The sequence below is a fragment of the Thermobia domestica genome, chromosome 2 (assembly GCF_964235325.1).
Source record: "Thermobia domestica chromosome 2, izTheDome1.hap1.1, whole genome shotgun sequence".
NCBI lineage: Eukaryota > Metazoa > Arthropoda > Insecta > Zygentoma > Lepismatidae > Thermobia > Thermobia domestica.
In genome coordinates this window covers 196,574,861-196,598,029 of record NC_137455.1, presented here as the reverse complement: position 1 = coordinate 196,598,029, position 23,169 = coordinate 196,574,861, and positions in this window count along the sequence as shown.

Sequence of the window (23,169 nt, the reverse complement as noted above, 5' to 3'; positions counted from 1 at the left end):
CATGATAAAATCCCAGATTAGGCTATGATCCAGTAATGTACCAAGAAACATCAAAATCGATCCAGTGGTCTAGAAGGAGTTTGCGGGCAAGTATAGTTTACTTCATTTTTCTATATATAGAAGATTGATTATGTCCTTCTTTCCCTCCATAAACGGGATTTTTCGACAACGCTAAAGTATGGATCCGCTTATTTTAAATGAAGAATTAATATTCCAGGTTTCATCTTCCCAAGTTGAGAGAGTCGCGAGATATTCAATTTTGCGCATAAATCTTCGACTCCCCGCACTTTATGATACGTATTTTCATTCAAAGTAACATGAGAATGACCTAAGCTAGGCAAAGGTTAAGTCAGATGCCAAAAATCGTCATAATAGGTTAACGGCCTAGAAGGAGATGGAGGACAAACATCGTTACACTTATTTCTGTTTATATACATAATATACCAGCTCAACATAAGGAAACTCCTCGCTGCTGGTCTAGGGGCTAACGCAGTTGAGTTGATTTTAACTCCCTTTCAGTAGCGAGGTTATATGAGACGAGACCTACTGATTAACGTAGAATCCGAACCACATGAACTTCCACCTGGATGGGCTAACGGGGGGTTTCCTTAACCGCGTTTCCATTCCCGGAGCGAGAACCTTGGAGCACGGTGTTAGAATTTAATGATGGTGGTTCGACTGAAGATTCATGTCTTTTATAGCCTTAGTACTGAAAAGGGAAGGTAAATTCCAATCAAGCAACCAAATCTACGTATGTAAGGAAAGATTATCAGCAAGTGATATTCTTTGCTAACAGGTTTTCTACATTTACACCAAACTTCGCATGAACAACGTCTATAATGCACAATATGTGTATATACGGTCTTTGTTCAGTGTTAAACAAGAAAAAAAAGAGAGAGAGAGAGAAAGAGAGAAAGAAAGAAGAAAAAACTGACTTTTAATTATTAAGTATATTTTTTCCAACTTTATCTCTTTTTTTCCAGTCTATTCATTTTTTTTCTCGTGCATCCACAATTTGCAGCTTGTATTGAACAATTTTCAGTTTCACAGAAGGGTTTGTGGTATCTAGTGTAGAGTGCAGGTGATCTGCGGTAAATACAGAGGCGAGAGGAAAAGTTCGCTTGTCAGTGTTGATTGCGAGTGTCGACGTCTCTGTGGGTTTCGTTCTATTGTATCTCTACACCTCAAAACACTGTCAACAAAGTTGCGACCAACAATAGGGGAAAGTAGGCTCTCTGTTTAATTCAACCTTTGAGGAAATATTTAAAGTTTTCTTAATACATATTTCACATTTTCAGCATACATTGCTAAACTCAACCTGATCAAAATTAAAGTTCCGTCACACGCGTGGAAATTAGTTTATTAAACGTCCCGGTATAAATTCAAGACCTTAAATATTAGTTCTTCTCCTCATGATCATTTGTAATACAGTTCTTGGACACACACTTTGTGATTTTTTAATATGTATGTTCTAAAATAAATTTCAAATCTCGAGTACTTTTCCTCAATACTGTAACAAACGGAAGGAAGTAAATAATGATAACCTGATTTACAATCGTTATAACAAAGTACGCTATAACATATATCAGTTACAAAGTTTTAATAATATTTTAATGCAGTCAGCGATAAAAGCTCTTTGCGTTTGATGAAATTTGTAAATACTTCAGAATGGAAGGACAATTTGAGTAGTTTTCAGTGTCCAAAAATAAATTCTACCTAACGGAAAGAACCTTTGTCGGTGACTGTACAAATTACTGTACCATATTAATTTACCTTTATTTAGTGCTTCTCGTTGATGTATCAGTTATCTGCAAGAAAGTTTAGTATTGTAGTCTAGTGTTTCCGTTTCTATCTTGAACAATAATAAAATGGTGGTTTGAAGAACTGTCAAACTGGAACTCTAATATTGGTTTCTTATTACTTTCATTTATTTACAAAGTAAAATGGCAACTTAAATTACCAAGATACTAAACGCAATATGTTTGTAGATTATTCACTAGTATACAAAGCACTGATTACATTACTCAACTGAACATGGACAAATGGACGGGAATAACAGCTTATGGAAAGGTAGTTCTCGCAATACAATCAACACAAAAAGAATCTTTTAACAAAGCAGAGTTGGCATATGAATCAAAATAATAGAAAAAAAAATACTACTGCACTTTAATGGGTTCATTTCTTTCTTCACAAACACTTAACTTACTTGACTCACCAAATTCTGAAATAGGCTAATAAATATTGTTCGGCGACTGGGAAAGCCTGCTGAAAGATACTTCCACTAGTGAAGTGAAATTTAAATCGCTATGGCTGAGGTGCAAAACATTTCCCAACGACAGAGAAGGTGAATTGGGAACTCAATGCTACAATGCTTACTTCTAGTAATAACGTTTTTCATTTCGTTTCAGTTTATGTCGGATTTTGGTGGACAATTTTCTGACCGTGTGTTTTCCGTCTTTTTCAAATTATTTTCCCCGTTCTTATTTTAAAACTTCCTCCATAAATATTCATTTGATTTTTTCCGTATAGTGCATACCGTTAACACATAAAATAGACATTTAATTTTATTTGGCAGTCCCAAAGTTTATTATAAATGTTTATTATAAATGATATCTGAGGAACTGTAAATCATTGTAAAAATGTTTGCTTTGTAAGATGCATGCGGGTAATTTACTATTGATCATATTTCAATGATTTTCAAGTTGTTGACGCAGTATGTCAACGCTCATCCCCAACAACTTCACATAGAAAGAAGCAAGAGCATGCCGTGGAAAGGACCGATCTCGAAAAATGTGGCTGCAGTGCCTAAATAACCAATATGAATGTGGAAAATATATATTATTTGAGCCTTAGAATTCACGTCGGGAGCAATAGCGGGTACACCGCCGCATTTGAGGTGAGGTTGTTTGAGATTAATGACTTAAGGGTAAGAATATTCGATAGTGATTCAGAAAATTTTCATTTGAGTTGATGTTCTTGCATCATGTACCTTGTGCAGGGTAAAATGACTGTTTGGAGCCAGTTAGTTATACGGATTCAAGCTAGACTTAGCACGAATTTGTAAGGAAGGGGTTCAGGTAAGCGATCAAACTAAATCCAGTTTTATTTAAACCGAATTGTGAAAGGAAACTCCTCGAACGACTGTCTCATGAACGGACACAGAAAACAAACTTCAACGTCTTAGATGTTGTCACTATTATTCCGTCACAACATATATTCCTTTTTGATACACAAATGTGATCAGAATTATTCATTGCACATAAATTCCAAGCTGTCGTTTCCATACAATCAATCATTAACGCCTGCGGAACTTGCTCCAAAACATCTGCTAAGAGTTGAAGATGCTACAGTTTGATAACCAGTTCTAATGTTAAGAAAAACGAATACATATGTCGATTGTTTGATTAGATATACCTATATAATTAGAAAGATTTTTTGGTATCGGCATACTTAAGATATTAGTTTGGCTAATAAACAGTGTTCATACTCTGGTTGATGTGAGAATAAACAATTAATGTTAAAGCTTATACAATGTTTTACTACAGAGTTATTTCTGTAATCATTGAGTGATGCATTTGTGACTATTTCTCTAGTATTAAATGAACTATAACAACATCAAAGCTTTATTTTACCCAAAGAATTTATTGTTGTGTCTTTATTGTACAAGAGCCGTAATTGTCAATATATGAGCTGCTACCCGATGGTCAAACTATTAATGTAGATATGTGCTGTGTCCAGTTATAGTGGAATGAGAAATTAGCACAGATCAACAAAATATGCATGTTCTGTTTTCAGGACAATCGTTGTCTTCACATGATACAATTAATCCTGAAGGAGAATTAAAATCTTAGCTTGGAACTGTTACTTCATCCTTCATATTCTTCACACATTTCACCATCCGACTATTATCTGTCCCTTCCGTGAATAATCATATAAGGGACAAACGGTTGAAATACAGGAATTATCTGCAGGAGATAATTGTCTTTTTCGCCTCCAGACACGCCATTCAATTAGGGCATTGAAATTTTGCTGAAAGAAGGTTCTAGACTACTTGGAAGATCTTGCCATTGCCATTGAGGAAATGGTTTCAAATGGTAAATTGTCACTGAGGAAAGATTGTTCTGATCCCTCTTTCAAACATTAATGAACATTTTTGGCAAGCTGGTAACGAGTATTGGTAAAATTCAGCTTGTTGTCTTCATAATTTTTTGCATAAAATTTACGAAAGCTGCTTGTATAGATATCTTGTATACACTACCTTAAAGGTCTTATGCATTCTGACGATCCGCCTTTTTTCTCATACTATTCGTTTTCAAGCTAGAATTTTAAGAAATACAGTAGGAAGAAAGATTTAGGTAATACAGTGCCAATCGTTCCTATTTTGTTTATTACATGTTTATTTTATTGAATATCGTATGTAGCAGAAATCTGGGAGCATAGGTCAATTCCACTATGAGCAATGATACGAAAAAACAGACAGGAAGAAAGTATAAGAAATATGCAGTTTTCAATCTAAAATGGTGAAGTTTTTCTAATAGTACAAGCAATTTGGACTCTGCACTGATAAGACGTTTTATGTTATATAGAAAGACAATATTTCCAGTTCATCAAGCTGTTCCAACAGATTGTAAAAGGACGCATAATCAACTCGTTTAATGAGCACATTCTCATGTGATAACCTGGAACATCTAAAATGCGTTTCCAAACAATTTTTACAGTTAGTATGGTAAGGGTACAAGGAAACAGCCTATTGAAGTGAGGACGTTACTTTCTTGTTTAACATAGGTCACCTTACCAGTGTGGAGCCCAAACAACTAGTGCGATTAGAATGTTCGCACAGTTTTCTATTGAAGAAACTCCTATAACCAAGAACTTTCCTCTAGTTTCATTTTTCGTATTTTTACTCATAATGGTTGACTATATCAGATATCAAAAGAAAGAAAAATAATTAGCTTAAACGTAGCAACAAATGGTTACTACGAACATCAGTCTGTGTATGTACTGCAGTAATTATTCACTGTACTGTAGTAATTATTAATGAAAATTGCCAATATTATTCACAATATGTAATGAATATGAACATGTGTTCACTCAATTCAATAGTTGCGGGCTGGGCCAATCACTGTGAACCAAACTTATCTCTTATGCCTAGTCCTTAGTGCAGGAAGTTTAGAAATACTTCTGCTCTCGCTTCACAAGTATGATTGGGCATATATTGTACATGCTAGACATCCTTACGGAAGTGATTAATTAAGTCCATTAAGCTTGACAGCCTCAGACACGGAAAACCGGATAAGAGACCTTATGTCTCACAGTTGTATCTACTGGTTGCGAGAGTTTCCTTAGATAATAGAAGTCTATCTTTCAGCATATGCAGTGTTGGCTCCAGAGATTTATAAGACAAATTCTCCTTCCCATGAGAGACTTTACCGAATCTCATAGTATGACTGCAGCCCAACAGAGTTCAATCAAATCCAGTAACCCTGCGCTGACCCAAGGGGCAAGGTTTCTGGTCCTGCCTACTAACTTGTCGTTTAACCTGCGCCCATAGATACCGCGCATGTGACGAGCCACCTACCTCACAGACCCAAGGCCACACATTACTCTGTCTTACCATTTTGGAAGTATCCTGAAATATTTCTTTTCCCCGTAGGGCAATAAGATATCAATGTCCTGTCTAACTCATTTTACAGAAGAGATAAGACGTACATTACATGAAATAATAATTGATATAGACCATTAGTAGCAGATATATATTGCCACTTTGGAGGTACCAATCGCAACTCCCCAGTAGGGCAGTAAGAAGAGCCTACGTCACAACCTTCAAAGGTATCGTGGTAAGGTACCACATGCTCTTCCGAGCCCAATCATCCAATTAATGACTAGTTTTTGAGGCTAGTGACTACGCACGCTGGTACACTCATGTCCAAAATGATTGTCGCATATCTATAACTGTCTTCTTGTAACAATATAATACGTTAATGATTTTGCAGGGTACTTTTAACACTGATACTATCTGTATAATCGGGAAATGTATATCTGTGGTAAATTTCATAGCAACAGAATTATAAATACGAAAATTAGAATGAGTAAAACAAAATGTTGCTAAATGGACAAGAAAGTTTTATTTTCGTTCTATTGTTCTTCTTTACTGCTCTTTTGACATGAAATTTGCCACACACATGTCTTTGGCGATTATACACATACTAACATTATAAGAAATATCGGGCGAATTCGTTAGCAAATTATATTCCTACAACAACATATTTATAGACATGTGACAGTAATTTTGGACATGAGTGTACCTCACCATTCCGGTAGGCGATCTGTATTCATCGCCCTACCTACTTGAGCTCTAGAGCCAAATACATGAGGCAATGTATTTTTCTCTCATGTCCTGCAGATGTCAGTTGAAACAAGGAACGTTTGACATATAACCAGCGCATTTGAGCTTGAGTCCTTCCCATATCCTCATCACGGCCTTGGGACTAACCATGGCGGCTTTACTATGAAATGAATTTACAATTTACAGATAAAACAAATTCAGGGGGTTCCATGAATCTCGAGCCGGGCGGAGAATGGGTCGGGTTCTCCCCGGGTCGGGCGTAAACGGCCTGAGAAAACCAAGTTTAATAAGTCAAGTCAATCCTTCAATACCAATGCAAAATGAGAAATGTGTCATCATAACATTGCAATGTCTATTTGTCCTTCCCGAATGAGAAAAGCGTGTGAAAGGTTACCCAAGGCTTGCTTTCTATATCCGTATTCTATCTATTTGTTATCTGTGCTTGCTCTGTCCAGCCATGTTTATTATATAACACAGTTCATGGACCTAAAAGCCTTATACCACACTCATTAGTGCGTTACGAATAACAAAGAAATGTAAAACTGCTACACCGTATGTAATACTAAAACTACAATACTACTGCTAATACTATTATTACTATTACGATTACGAATACAAGTAATATTGCTAATTCCACTATTACTGGCACTGCTGCTGCTACTACTACCACTACCACTCATTACTACACTAATACGACAGCGAATACCACTACTGCTATCACTAGTAATACGAGCACAAAAAATGAAAAGGAAGTCTTTGAGTTTTACGTCTCACACTTATGCCGGTTAGGCTAAAGGAGACGGTGATGATGAGAAATAAATGACATGGTAGAATGAATAAAGTGGGAGGAAAAGAAAGAGGAAGGAGAACCACAGGAAACCCATACACACAGTGTTTGTCTAGCACAAAGTTCATTTGGCTCGAGTGGGATCGAACCAGGGATCCCATGCACTAGAGGTAAACGCTCTATCACTGAACCACGTTCAAGAAACACCTAATCGATCCTGGCGTCTTGGTGATTTATTTGATCATCACATTTTGTTATCATATTTGTAGCATAATACTATAAACAATACAGAAACCTGTAACATCATTTGGTAATATCTGCTTTGCTTATTGAACACAACTAAAAATTGCGCTGATCTTATAAACACGCCAGTTCACGGTTTCGTCCTCCTTGGTCTAATGGTAGCGTTCCAAATACTACTTAGTAGGTCAAGAACTTGACTTTATCATACGTGCTTTAGGTAACTACGGCTCAGGCCGTATGAATGATGATGGGATGAATTGGTGGAATGAAAACAGTGGAAGGAAACGGGACCATCCCGAAAACTCACACGCACATGGTGATTGTCTAACACAAAGCTCACATAGCGCGAGCAGGGATCGATTTGACGACCTCTAGCACCAGCTGTGAGTGCTTCACCTACTTAGCAACCGTTGCTCCTCGTAGATCAAGCATCGGTTCACATTCTACGCAGACCAGCCATAATAACTAGCATTTCTCCGATTTTTTCTGTACTTAGAAGGTAAATTCTGTACCACCAGACATGTCAACTGTGACGCGAAGTCGTAGCAGTTGTAGTAGTATAGTAGTAATAGTAGAAGTAATAGAGTATTTTACAATCTTGAACTTTACAGTATTTTACAAGAAGAGTAACTCGAAGTGTGTTGTGTTTGTCTGGTGTAGTAGTTATTGGTCAATTGGTTTTGTTAAAATTATGTATCATTTATATGTCTGTAATGTTGTATGTATGTGTATTTGCAAAGTTACTAATTATTAGAGATGGAAGGGATTGGAAAAAGCCGGCTTTTTTGAAAAAAAAAACTCGTTTTTTTCTGCTTCGCTTTTTTGCTTGAGAAATTTCAAAATTCTGCTTTAAATTGATAAACGAGATTTTGTTTCGCTTCTCTATAACACAAAAAGTCATTTCATTAGTGGTTGATGTCGATAATAATATAAAACCTCAAAAATAAACCATGAATTTTGAAAAGAGATTTCAAACAGTTTTACTTCTCAACATATTTACATTATGATTTCCAAAGGATTAACCAATGTATATAATAAGATTTTTTTAACCTCCTACATACAAAAGTAAGCTGGGTTGGCAAGAACCGTGGTTTTTTTCAAATGGCAAAACCCCTTTTCTTAGAGGGAGTTTAAACTAGGTTTTTTTGGTTTAAACCAGGCTTTTTTGGTTTAAACCGGCTTTTTTGGGTTTAGATATTTTACTTTATGTATTTATATTACATATTGACAGAAATAAGTTTGTTACACCTTGGTGTTATTATGCAACAATGGGGTTGTGCTGGAAGAGATCACACAAGCTTAAATAAGTCCGGTCAGTAAATTTCTTAAATTCAGAAACTCTCGCCCTAGCCATCGGGAAAATCTCGTCATTACTCTAAATTTAAAACAATAACGGAAAAATCCTGTGATTGCTTTGCATGTAAAATTTAAAGGTCAACAGATCATAATCAGTACGCTAAAACTGAGGTATTAAATTACAAATTTAGTACGTACATATCATTGAAAGTCCAATCTAAGCTAATGTTTGGAAGCTACGTAGGCAATCGATAAATTTTGCCAATTTCTATCAATATATTTAAGTAACCTTGGCTTCTTTATAAAACAACAGGCATTCAGGCATGCAGAAATATACAATTTGGTTTCGTTTCGCATGTTCAGGCTTCACATCCTTACGTAATACCGAGGTTATCAAGAAGAAGACTTTCGCTTAAAGTGACATCCGAACCGCTACTTTATTTACGCATGAAAGAAGGGTTGTGGTTCGACCGAGACTTGAACATGGGACACCTTGATTAAAAGGTGAAAAGGAAATAAAACTAATGCAGATGGTTTGATGTGGGGAAACGTCACCATGAAGTTCACACGATTCGCATTTTTCGTTCTTTTTATTTTTTTGGTTTAAACCAGTTGTTTATTTTTTAAAAAAAACAGCTGGTGTAAACCAGCCAACCCTAAAAGTAAATACTTATTTTTTAAAAATACACAAATAACTAGCAAAATTCTATGTAGTATTTTTACTTCAAAATATTCCATACTCTCTTTATGGAACAAAATAAAATTAAAATAAAACATAAGAAAAATACTTAGATTTATATGATACACTTAAAGGCTGCACATCTAGAGCTTTTGGTTTTGTATATTCTTGAAATTCTACACTTTTATATAACCACCATCACGGTTTACTCAGTCCTCAAGTTTACTGAATTTTTAACAAGAGGGATTCAACATATGAAGGGTATGAGGCAAGAACATGGTAACCCACAATTTTACTATTTTAAGAAATTAGAAATTTTCTGCTGCACAGTCCATTTTGAAAGTCGGAAAGCTAATTGTTCACATAAGACTATACATGAAGGATTAAACGAAGCGGTATAGTAGTAATCGCCCCACTTGGTCTCACTTTGGACTTTGACCCCGACCTTTGTGACGTCATAGGTCAAAGGTCAATGACCTTGGCCCGGGGTCAATGACCTAGGGGTACCTAGGACCACCCCCTCTAAATTTTGGCAGGGGTACCTTGCCCCCCCCCCTAAATTTTGGCAGGGGTACATAGGACCACCCCCCTTAAATTTTGGAAATTGCCAAATCTAAAAATTTGGTTTGGTAGCCTAGGACCAGGGTATGTACCTCTATTAGTATTGGGTGTCTATGTCGTTCCCTTTTATGGGTAAAAAATTGCCAAAAATTGAAATTTCGGGGGTTTTTGACCTAATTTATCCCCTTTGATGAGGTGTTATTACCTTATATAGTTATATGGGCGTATACAGGGGTTCATTACCTTTCACAAGACATGGGTATATTAATGCACCCATTGAGAAATTTGGGAGGGGTACCTTGGCCCACCCCTTAAATTTTGGAAATTGCCCAATTTAAACATTTGGTATTATAGTACAGGACCCTAATATGTATTATGATAAATTTGGATGGTCCACCTCGTTTCCTTTTAGGAGTACCAAATTGCCAAAATATAAACGTAAGCAATACGTTATACCACGTGTTTGGTTTTTGGCTCAATTTATCCCCTTTGATGAGGTGTTATTACCTTATATGGTTATATGGTCATGTATAGGGGTCCATTACCTTTCATAAGACATGGGTATATTAATGCACCCCTTGAAATATTTGGGAAGGGTACCATGGCCCACCCCTTAAATTTTGGAAATTGACCAATTTCAACATTGGGTATTATAGTATTGGACCCTAACATGTATTATGATAAATTTGGGTGGTCCACCTCATTCCCTTTTAGGGGTACAAAATTGCCAAAATATAAACGTAAGCAATACGTTGTACCACGTGTTTGGTTTTCGACCTAATTTATCTCCTTGGATGTGGTCCTATTACCTTATATGATTATATGGTCATGTATAGGGGTCCATTCCTTTCATAAGACATAGGTACATTTGTGCACCCCTTTAAATTTTTGGATGGTCCACCCCCTAAATTTTGGCAGGGGTACATAGGACCACCCCCCTTAAATTTTGGAAATTGCCAAATCTAAAAATTTGGTATGGTAGCCTAGGACCATAGTATGTACCTCTATCAGTATTGGGTGTCTATGTCGTTCCCTTTCATGGGTAAAAAATTGCCAAAAATTCAAATTTCGGGGTTTTTTGACCTAATTTATCCCCTTGGATGAGGTGTTATTACCTTATATAGTTATATGGGCGTATACAGGGGTCCATTACCTTTCATAAGATATGGGTATATTTGTGCACTCCTTTAAAAATTTGGGAGGGGTACCTTGGCCCACCCCTTAAATTTTGGAAATTGACCAATTTAAACATTGGGTATTATAGCACAGGACCCTAATATGTATCTTGATAAATTTGGGCGGTCCATCTCATTCCCTTCTAGGGGTACAAAATTGCCAAAACTATAAACGTAAGCAATACGTTATACCACGTGTTTGGTTTTTGGTCGATTTTATTCCCTTTGATGATGTGTTATTATCCTATATAGTTATATGGTCATGTATAGGGGTCCATTACCTTTCATAAGATATGGGTATATTTGTGCACTCCTTTAAAAATTTGGGAGGGGTACTTTGGCCCACCCTTAAATTTTGGAAATTGCCCAATTTAAACATTTGGTATTATAGTACCGGATCCTAACATGTAGTATGATAAATTTGGATGGTCCACCTCGTTTCCTTCTAGGGGTACAAAATTGTCAAAATATAAACGTAAGCAATACGTTGTACCACGTGTTTGGTCTTTTGGCCCAATTTATCCTCTTGGATGAGGTTCTATTACCTTATATGGTTATATGGTTATGTATAGGGGTCTATTCCCTATCATAAGACATAGGTACATTTGTGCACTCCTTTAAAAATTTGGGAGGGGTACTTTGGCCCACCCCTTAAATTTTAGAAATTGCTCATTTTATATATTTGGTATTATAGTACTGGACCCTAACATGTATTATGATAAATTTGGGTGGTCCACCTCGTTCCCTTTTAGGGGTACAAATTGCCAAATTTTAGTACAACCACGTGTTTGGTTTGACCTACGTTATCCCCTTGGATGAGGTTCTATTACCTTATATGGTTATATGGTTATGTATAGGGGTCTATTCCCTATCATAAGACATAGGTACATTTGTGCACTCCTTTAAAAATTTGGGAGGGGTACTTTGGCCCACCCCTTTAATTTTGGAAATTGACCCTTTTTACATGTTTGGTATTATAGTATAGAACCCTAATATATATTACTATAAATTTGGGTGGTTCACCACGTTTCCTTTGATTTGTACGAAATTGCCAAATTTTAGTACAACCACGTGTTTGGTTTTGGCTCAATTTATCCCCTTGGATGAGGTCCTATTACCTTATATTGTTATATGATCATGTATAGGGGTCCATTCCATATCCCCTTAAATTTTGGAAATTTTCCAATTTAAGCATTCGGTATCATAGTACATGACCTCAACATGTATCATGATAAATTTGGGTGGTCCATCTTGTTCCCTTTCATGGGTAAAAATTACTAAAATATAAACATAAGCAATATGTTGTACCATGCGTTTGGTTTTTGGCCGTTTGGTTTTTGGCCCAATTTCTTCCCTTTGATGGGGTTCTATTACCTTATATGGTTATATGGTCATGTATATGGGTTCATTTTCTATCATAAGACATGGGTACATTGACGCACCCCTTGAAAAATTTGGGAGGGGTATCTTGGCTCATCCACTCGGTTTTAGAAATTGTTTTAATATAAGCATTTGGTATCATAGTACAGGACTTCAATATGTACCACTATAAATTTGGATGGTCCACATCGTTCCCTTTCATGGGTAAAGAACTACCAAAAATCGAATTTCGGAGGTTATTGACACCTATTTAGCACGTTATATGGTTTATTACCTTTATATGTTTATGTTCCCTTTTAAATTTGGGAATTATCAAATAACAAAATTCGGTAAACGTTTTCTAGGACCCATTGGTGTTCCTCTTATGGCCAAATATTCAAAATTTAAATGTTATTGACCGGCTTTATTATTGAATAAGTACAGGATTTATTACTTTTTTTCATAAGACACAGGTGTATTTGTGTACCAATCTTAAATTTTGGGAGGGGGTACATTTCTTATTGTCATATCAATAATTGGTAAATGTTCTTTGGGTAAATCATTGTGATCACGTGATCAGTTATTGACCTATGATGGGATTAGGAGTCCAGGACATTGGTACATTGAAACTTTGTAGGATAATTTGAGAATGCGTCATTGGTATTGATTATTACAGCCAAATATAAACGTAAGCAAGACGTTGTACCACGTGATTGACCTTGAGTTTTAGAAATCTGATAGCTAACCTTATTGAATCTTATGACTCATAGTCTTAAGGGAATACATGCTACAACACTGGCAAAGTTATTGTTGATGCAATTTGATTGGCTGATCACTATCTTTCCTGCAATCTGATTGGCTGATCACTATCTTTCGTGCAATCTGATTGGTTGATGAGTTTTAAATCTTTGCTGTATTCAGTTTTTAAGTTTTGTTTTACATTTAAAAATCTTGTTTTCGTTCAACATTTTACACTCAATGATAAATATGATCAAAACCGTTTATTTGTTAATCGAATAGTTAAAAACCGGATAAAGTTTGACGGTTAACCGTGAAACGTAAAAATTTTTTAGTTTAAAAATTTTTTTTTGCTTGAAACATTTTGTTTGAAAATTCTTGCTTTCAAATTTTTTGTTTGAATTTTTTGTTTCAGAATTTTGTTTGAAATTTTTTTTGACAACTTTTGTTTCAAAATTTTTTGTTTAAAATTTTTTTGTTTGAAATTTTTTTCGTTTCAAATATTTGTTTAAAATTTTTGTTTGAAATTTTTCGTTTCCAAATTTTTTGTTTGAAATTTTTTGTTTTAAAATTTTGTTTGAAATTTTTTTCGTTTGAAATTTTTTTGTTTGAATGTTTTTCGTTTCAAAATTTTGTTTCAAAGATTTTTGTTTGAAATTTTTTGTTTCAAAGTTTGGTTTGACATTTTTAAAGTTTGTGCACTCATTAGTAAAGAACCAGAACTGTTTAGAACTAAAACCTCTGGCAACATTGTGGTGCAATAGTACACGTCAGAACATGGTGCAATAGTACACGTCAGAACATGATCATGCAACGTCATCAGTTTTGCATTATCGTTCGCGTTAGTATTCATGATAACATCATCATGGCTACTTGTCTACAGTTTCTAAACACACGTGATGTGATCAAATCATTTACCAAGATTACTGATTTACAACAAAATGTACCTCATAGAATCTTAGCTAGCCAAATGATCCCTACAAAGTTTGGATTAAGAATCGTAGTGAAGCTTGAAAATGATAAGAATATAATTTTACCAGCAAGATATTTACCCATGGAAGCATCAAAACAAGAAGAACTGCTGCGTTTCTTAAATACTGGATCTGTATCTTTGTGTTACAAAGGATTCTTGGGTCGAAGTCATCAACTTGAATTTAGTACGCAGCCAGATTCGTCAGCAAATCATGAATTCAAACGTCAGCACATTCCTTTGACGTCAGACATAGTTGTATGAATTTGGTTGGTCGGTATGACGTCAGCAACTGTGATGAAACCATGAATTCAATCGTCAGCACATTCCTTTCCAATGACGTCAGCAATAACTATAAACCAGCAAATACAGTGTCATCCCACGAAATCATTTGAGCAAGTGCTTTTCAGGAGGAAAGATGTGTACTTCTAACGATAAAGAGTTCATCTTCGCAAGCTATTATCCAATAAATATATTTCAAACAAAACATGTGATGATTGGTATCAGTGCTAGAACATTTGACCCAGTGATTCGATTGGGCAAAGCAGAACAATTTGGTGTACAACTGACCTGTGAAGAATGGCACGAATCGACCAAATGAACGATTATTTTCATGATGAGCTAAATGTGACCATAGTCAAATCATTAGGCTCAAATCATGAAGTGGTGTTGCGTACAGTCCTCGAAGAGAAGATGGTGCTGTTACGTAAAAAGAGTACATTTCATGTCCCTCGCAACATGGTGTATCTAACACAAAAGGAATGGAACAAATTCATCAGCGTATTTCAGTGTGTGAAACATGCAGTGGAAGTGTGCAACAAAACTAGTATATTCCTGAAAAAGTACTATTTTGAAAAATGTGTTATGCATATTGTACAACATGTATCTAGATATTGTGATGGATGTCAACATCGTTCTTGGGTGCATACCTGTATTGATAAACAGTTTATTTGTGATCAAATGGACATTGAGTTTCCACCAATTGATATTGCATTAGACCTTAAAAGACTTCAACTGGAATTAAAATTATATGCTAAAGACAAACTAGTGCAAGAAGTTCAAAATACATTGTATCGACAATATCCAGAACCACTATCTGGTATGGATGTATGTGGAGTGTAATAAAATGATCCATTTCAATGAATTGTGTTTTTTCATTTCAAGTACAACCCCAGGTTCTGACGTGTACTATTGCACCACAATGTTGTCAAAGGTTTTTGTTCTAAACAGTTCCAGTTCTTTACTAATGAGTGCACAAACTTTAAAAATGTCAAACCAAACTTTGAAACAAAAAATTTCAAACAAAAATCTTTGAAACAAAATTTTGAAACGAAAAACATTCAAACAAAAAAATTTCAAACGAAAAAAAATTCAAACAAAATTTTGAAGCGAAAAAAATTTCAAACAAAATTTTGAAACAAAAAATTTCAAACAAAAAATTTGGAAACGAAAAATTTCAAACAAAAAAATTTAAACAAAATTTTCGAACAAAAATTTTCAAACAAAAAATTTCAAACGAAAAAATTTTCAAACAAAAATTTCAAACGAAAAAATCTCAAACAAAATTTTGAAAATTTTCAAACTAAAAAATTTTTACGTTTCACGGTTAACCGTCAAACTTTATCCGGTTTTTAACTATTCGATTAACAAATAAACGGTTTTGATCATATTTATCATTGAGTGTAAAATGTTGAACGAAAACAAGATTTTTAAATGTAAAACAAAACTTAAAAACTGAATACAGCAAAGATTTAAAACTCATCAACCAATCAGATTGCACGAAAGATAGTGATCAGCCAATCAGATTGCAGGAAAGATAGTGATCAGCCAATCAAATTGCATCAACAATAACTTTGCCAGTGTTGTAGCATGTATTCCCTTAAGACTATGAGTCATAAGATTCAATAAGGTTAGCTATCAGATTTCTAAAACTCAAGGTCAATCACGTGGTACAACGTCTTGCTTACGTTTATATTTGGCTGTAATAATCAATACCAATGACGCATTCTCAAATTATCCTACAAAGTTTCAATGTACCAATGTCCTGGACTCCTAATCCCATCATAGGTCAATAACTGATCACGTGATCACAATGATTTACCCAAAGAACATTTACCAATTATTGATATGACAATAAGAAATGTACCCCCTCCCAAAATTTAAGATTGGTACACAAATACACCTGTGTCTTATGAAAAAAAGTAATAAATCCTGTACTTATTCAATAATAAAGCCGGTCAATAACATTTAAATTTTGAATATTTGGCCATAAGAGGAACACCAATGGGTCCTAGAAAACGTTTACCGAATTTTGTTATTTGATAATTCCCAAATTTAAAAGGGAACATAAACATATAAAGGTAATAAACCATATAACGTGCTAAATAGGTGTCAATAACCTCCGAAATTCGATTTTTGGTAGTTCTTTACCCATGAAAGGGAACGATGTGGACCATCCAAATTTATAGTGGTACATATTGAAGTCCTGTACTATGATACCAAATGCTTATATTAAAACAATTTCTAAAACCGAGTGGATGAGCCAAGATACCCCTCCCAAATTTTTCAAGGGGTGCGTCAATGTACCCATGTCTTATGATAGAAAATGAACCCATATACATGACCATATAACCATATAAGGTAATAGAACCCCATCAAAGGGAAGAAATTGGGCCAAAAACCAAACGGCCAAAAACCAAACGCATGGTACAACATATTGCTTATGTTTATATTTTAGTAATTTTTACCCATGAAAGGGAACAAGATGGACCACCCAAATTTATCATGATACATGTTGAGGTCATGTACTATGATACCGAATGCTTAAATTGGAAAATTTCCAAAATTTAAGGGGATATGGAATGGACCCCTATACATGATCATATAACAATATAAGGTAATAGGACCTCATCCAAGGGGATAAATTGAGCCAAAACCAAACACGTGGTTGTACTAAAATTTGGCAATTTCGTACAAATCAAAGGAAACGTGGTGAACCACCCAAATTTATAGTAATATATATTAGGGTTCTATACTATAATACCAAACATGTAAAAAGGGTCAATTTCCAAAATTAAAGGGGTGGGCCAAAGTACCCCTCCCAAATTTTTAAAGGAGTGCACAAATGTACCTATGTCTTATGATAGGGAATAGACCCCTATACATAACCATATAACCATATAAGGTAATAGAACCTCATCCAAGGGGATAACTTAGGTCAAACCAAACACGTGGTTGTACTAAAATTTGGCAATTTGTACCCCTAAAAGGGAACGAGGTGGACCACCCAAATTTATCATAATACATGTTAGGGTCCAGTACTATAATACCAAATATATAAAATGAGCAATTTCTAAAATTTAAGGGGTGGGCCAAAGTACCCCTCCCAAATTTTTAAAGGAGTGCACAAATGTACCTATGTCTTATGATAGGGAATAGACCCCTATACATAACCATATAACCATATAAGGTAATAGAACCTCATCAAAGGGAATAAAATCGACCAAAAACCAAACACGTGGTATAACGTATTGCTTACGTTTATAGTTTTGGCAATTTTGTACCCCTAGAAGGGAATGAGATGGACCGCCCAAATTTATCAAGATACATAATAGGGTCCTGTGCTATAATACCCAATGTTTAAATTGGTCAATTTCCAAAATTTAAGGGGTGGGCCAAGGTACCCCTCCCAAATTTTTAAAGGAGTGCACAAATATACCCATATCTTATGAAAGGTAATGGACCCCTGTATACGCCCATATAACTATATAAGGTAATAACACCTCATCCAAGGGGATAAATTAGGTCAAAAAACCCCGAAATTTGAATTTTTGGCAATTTTTTACCCATGAAAGGGAACGACATAGACACCCAATACTGATAGAGGTACATACTATGGTCCTAGGCTACCATACCAAATTTTTAGATTTGGCAATTTCCAAAATTTAAGGGGGGTGGTCCTATGTACCCCTGCCAAAATTTAGGGGGTGGACCATCCAAAAATTTAAAGGGTGCCCAAATGTACCTATGTCTTATGAAAGGAATGGACCCCTATACATGACCATATAATCATATAAGGTAATAGGACCACATCCAAGGAGATAAATTAGGTCGAAAACCAAACACGTGGTACAACGTATTGCTTACGTTTATATTTTGGCAATTTTGTACCCCTAAAAGGGAATGAGGTGGACCACCCAAATTTATCATAATACATGTTAGGGTCCAATACTATAATACCCAATGTTGAAATTGGTCAATTTCCAAAATTTAAGGGGTGGGCCATGGTACCCTTCCCAAATTTTTCAAGGGGTGCATTAATATACCCATGTCTTATGAAAGGTAATGGACCCCTATACATGACCATATAACCATATAAGGTAATAACACCTCATCAAAGGGGATAAATTGAGCCAAAAACCAAACACGTGGTATAACGTATTGCTTACGTTTATATTTTGGCAATTTGGTACCCCTAAAAGGAAACGAGGTGGACCATCCAAATTTATCATAATACATATTAGGGTCCTGTACTATAATACCAAATGTTTAAATTGGGCAATTTCCAAAATTTAAGGGGTGGGCCAAGGTACCCCTCCCAAATTTCTCAATGGGTGCATTAATATACCCATGTCTTATGAAAGGTAATGAACCCCTGTATACGCCCATATAACTATATAAGGTAATAACACCTCATCAAAGGGGATAAATTAGGTCAAAACCCCCCGAAATTTCAATTTTTGGCAATTTTTTACCCATAAAAGGGAACGACATAGACACCCAATACTAATAGAGGTACATACCCTGGTCCTAGGCTACCATACCAAATTTTTAGATTTGGCAATTTCCAAAATTTAAGGGGGGTGGTCCTATGTACCCCTGCCAAAATTTAGGGGGTGGGCCAAGGTACCCCTGCCTAAATTTAGAGGGGGTGGTCCTAGGTACCCCTAGGTCATTGACCCCGGGCCAAGGTCATTGACCTTTGACCTATGACGTCACAAAGGTCGGGGTCAAAGTCCAAAGTGAGACCAAGTGGGGCGATTACTACTGGTATGCGTTGCTGTCTATCTGGTGCTGCATAACTCAGCAATTGAAAATTTGTTAGCTATCATGTTCTTGGCTCACACCCTTCATATCATTATGGAACTCTCCGAGCCCCACCACCACCACCCCAAAATAAGGACTACGGAATATATTTAACTTAAGATAAATACAACTGCACAACAAACATGACTGAGTGGAGCTTTTGCGCTTCTATCGGGAAGTCCGGGATTCAACTCAGCATTCGATCATTCTGACAAAGCTTTTCTTCATTCCATCTGTGAAGTAGAAATAGTGCGTGTACTGTAAGTTGGCCGACTTCCTTTCTTATTGTTTTTAAATCGTTATTATTACTAATTCCCAGCAGTGACGGTTTTGCGAAGGTTAGGGGGCGGTCTTTCGGACTGAAGCCTGTTCCCCAAAATTACGGAAGTCTAAAACAAAAGAAATATCTATAAGTCATGCCTTTACTCATAAACTTTAAGCTGCCGTCAAATAAAAATTACGAATGTTTAGAAAAACTAAACACAGAAAGAAACAAGACTCCCAAAATACTTTTCTAAATCCGCCACTTATTCTCAGTATAAAATGATCTTCAATGAGGTTTTATCCGGAAGTTTATCGCTAAATATATAAACGAAACGAAATATTAGTTATGCCTGTACTCATAAACTTCAAGCTGCTCCCAAATAAAATTAGGACATTTTAGAAAACGAAACAATCAGAGAAATCCCCCCGAAAGTACTTTTCTAAATCCGCTACTGATTATTTGTATAAATTAGCATTGAAGGTTATATCCGGAAAATAATTGCTAAATCGTTGCACATCTACGGTATAACAGAAATGTGGAAGTACGGTTTGACGGATATATTGAAAAACGTACGCTTTGACGGATATATAGAAAAACGTAAGTTTAACTTTTGCGCTAGCTCTTAGAAATGAAACACGGATGACAAACTGAAATGATCCCGAGAAGAAAAAATGTCGATAACTCAAAAGTTAAAATAAAGTTAAATAGCCTCTAAAATTGCCCTCAAATACTACATTCTTCACGTTAGCTTTAATTCGTAAAACATGTGCTTCATCCATCGTGCTGGTGAATTTTAGAGCGAAATATGGCATTTAGGTCATGGAAGTCTTATCTAACTATAGAATATACTATAAGAAAGCTATTTAGATAGAAAAATCATGAAAATGAAAAAAGCCAAAATTTCCAAAATTCTCGTTTTTTCCCAAAAAAGCCAGCTTTTTTGCATCTCTACTAATTATATATATATATTCAGATTACAATTAAAACAGGAATTTACAACCTGATATAATAATTAGGAATCAGGGTAAAAGAAAATAAGCACCTTCCCCACGTTATTGGGAAAATAGAAAACCAAAGAGAGCAGAGATGAATTATAGTAATAAGAGAGATTCATATTCATATTCATATTCATATCGTCTTTATTGCAGAAACTTCAGAGGACATCTAAAGCATTACAATCGTCAGATCTTAAAGTTACAGATTAAAATGAATATACAATATTTACAAAAGGAAAAAATTGGATACATAATATTTACATATATGGATACAGAAAAAAAATAAAAAATAATATATATATATATATAAGATATAACTGTAATACATATCAATTGTAATTCCAATACAAGGAATAACGATCACATCACAATACAATAGATAACTACTCGTACTATACATGTCTATTTATTTCTCTCATAGTTCTTCAATTTTTCACTTTAATTGCTTTGTAATTTCGTAAAACTCTTCTATATCATATATTGGATTATCTAATAAGAGTGATTTGAGTTTTCTTTTAAAAGTACCCACTTCGGTATCTCTCAGTGCTTTTGGGAGAGAGTTGAATAATTTTGCGGACGTGCCAATAAAACTCTTTTGTGTTTTGGTATAATTGTAATACACTGCCATTATATTATCTTTGTATCTTGTGTTATATGAATGATACCTAGAATGTTCAGGGAAGTTATCTCTATTCTCTTTTACATACATTAAACATTGAAAAACAAAAATAGCAGGAAGAGTCATTATTTTGAGTAGCTTGAAACTAGGTTTGCAGTGACTACGAGAAGGAAGACTACATAACAATCTGACAGCTTTCTTTTGCAGCTTTAAAAGCTTATAAGTGTTACTAGATCCACCCCAAAGAATAGTACCATATGATAGAAAGCTGTGGATTTGGGCAAAGTAAACAATTCTTAAGATTTTCAAACTAACGCAACTTCTTAATTTTCTCAACATGTATATACCCTTTGTTACACTAGCTGCCGTGATTTCAATGTGATTATACCAGTTTAATTTTGAATCAAGTTCAAATCCCAAAAATTTAACTGTAGAATATTTTTCTGTGTAATCTAGATTGTTATATGTAACATTAAGATCTTGTATTTTACTCAGGTTTAAACACAAAAGGTTTGCAGTAGACCAATCCTCAACTACGGTTGTTATATTTTGGGTTAATTGTTCTCTTTCAATAATTGATTTAGAACTTACACAGACTCCAAAGTCATCAGCGAAAAGATAGCCTTTAGCAGGAATAGTAGCTAATTTGGGAAGGTCATTGATATAAATAAGGAATAAAATGGGACCCAGAACAGATCCCTGTGGTACCCCAGAACCCACTTGTAAGTATTTGGAGTTCGAATTATGGAATTCTACTTTTTGATATCTGTCTGATAAATATGATTTTATAAGGTTTAACGCATCATGTTGAAAACCGTAGTATTTTAATTTACTTAAAATAATCGTATGAGATACCGTGTCGAACGCTTTTGACAAGTCATAAAATCTAACTTTAGTAAAGTATTTACTTTCTAAACTGTCTAAAAGATCTTTAACTAAAGAAGTTGTTGCTTTAATTGTGCCTAATCCTTCTCTATACCCAAATTGGGAGCTACTAAACAATGAATTACTCTCAAAATATTTAACTATTTGATCATTGAGTAATATTTCAACAAGCTTGGCTACTACAGGGATTATAGATATAGGTCTATAGTTGTCACATTCTGAATTATTGCCCTTTTTGTGTACTGGAATTACTTTAACATATTTTAACATATCAGGAAATATCGACTCTAATATGCAACTGTTGACAATGTGTGTTAAAGGTTCAGCAATAAAATGTATGTCACTTTTGAGTATAATAGAATTAAGACCATATACATCACAGGTACTACTATTTTTCATCTTCAAAATTGCTTTTTCAACGTCCTTAACAGTTACTAATTTGAAGCTAAAAGTACAAGATGGTTGAGGAATAGAATTCAGATAATTATAAAAATTTCTACTAGGAGTTTTTGCCTTAATCTTCTTTACTATTTCATTTATTTTATTAATGAAAAATCATTCAAATCTGTAGCAGTAATTGAAGTAGGTTCATTTTCATTTTTCCTAGTTAAATTGCATTCCCTTTTTACAATATTCCACATGGCCTTACTTTTGTTTCCAGCATTATTTATTAGTGAGTCATTATTTTTCATCCTGGTCTCTTTCAATAACTTCCTAAATTGCTTTTTATATTTTATATGAAGTTCTTTAAATGACTTATCGCCAGTGCTTATGTAGAAATCGTAATACGTGTTACATAGATCTTTAACTCGATCTAGTTCTATGCTTTTAACTTTGTTTGCTTTAGGCATCGTCGATTTGTCTTTTAATGGCTTTAAGGGAAATGCAGTCTCAGCTGCGTAAATTAATGAATTTAACAAAAACGTAATTTTAAAATCAATTGAAGGTTCTAAATACATATTGGTCCAATTAACGTTACTTAAAAGATGTCTGAAAGTAACTTTACTATCATCAGTGATGTTGCGTACCAGTTGCTTAGTGTGAACTTGAGGAATAGAACTAGATTTTTTGTACCTGTCATTTTTCATAACAATTAAATCTAAGCTACCTATTACTGGCCAATGGTCTGAAATCCAAGTTTTTATCACATAACAGCCCATACTACT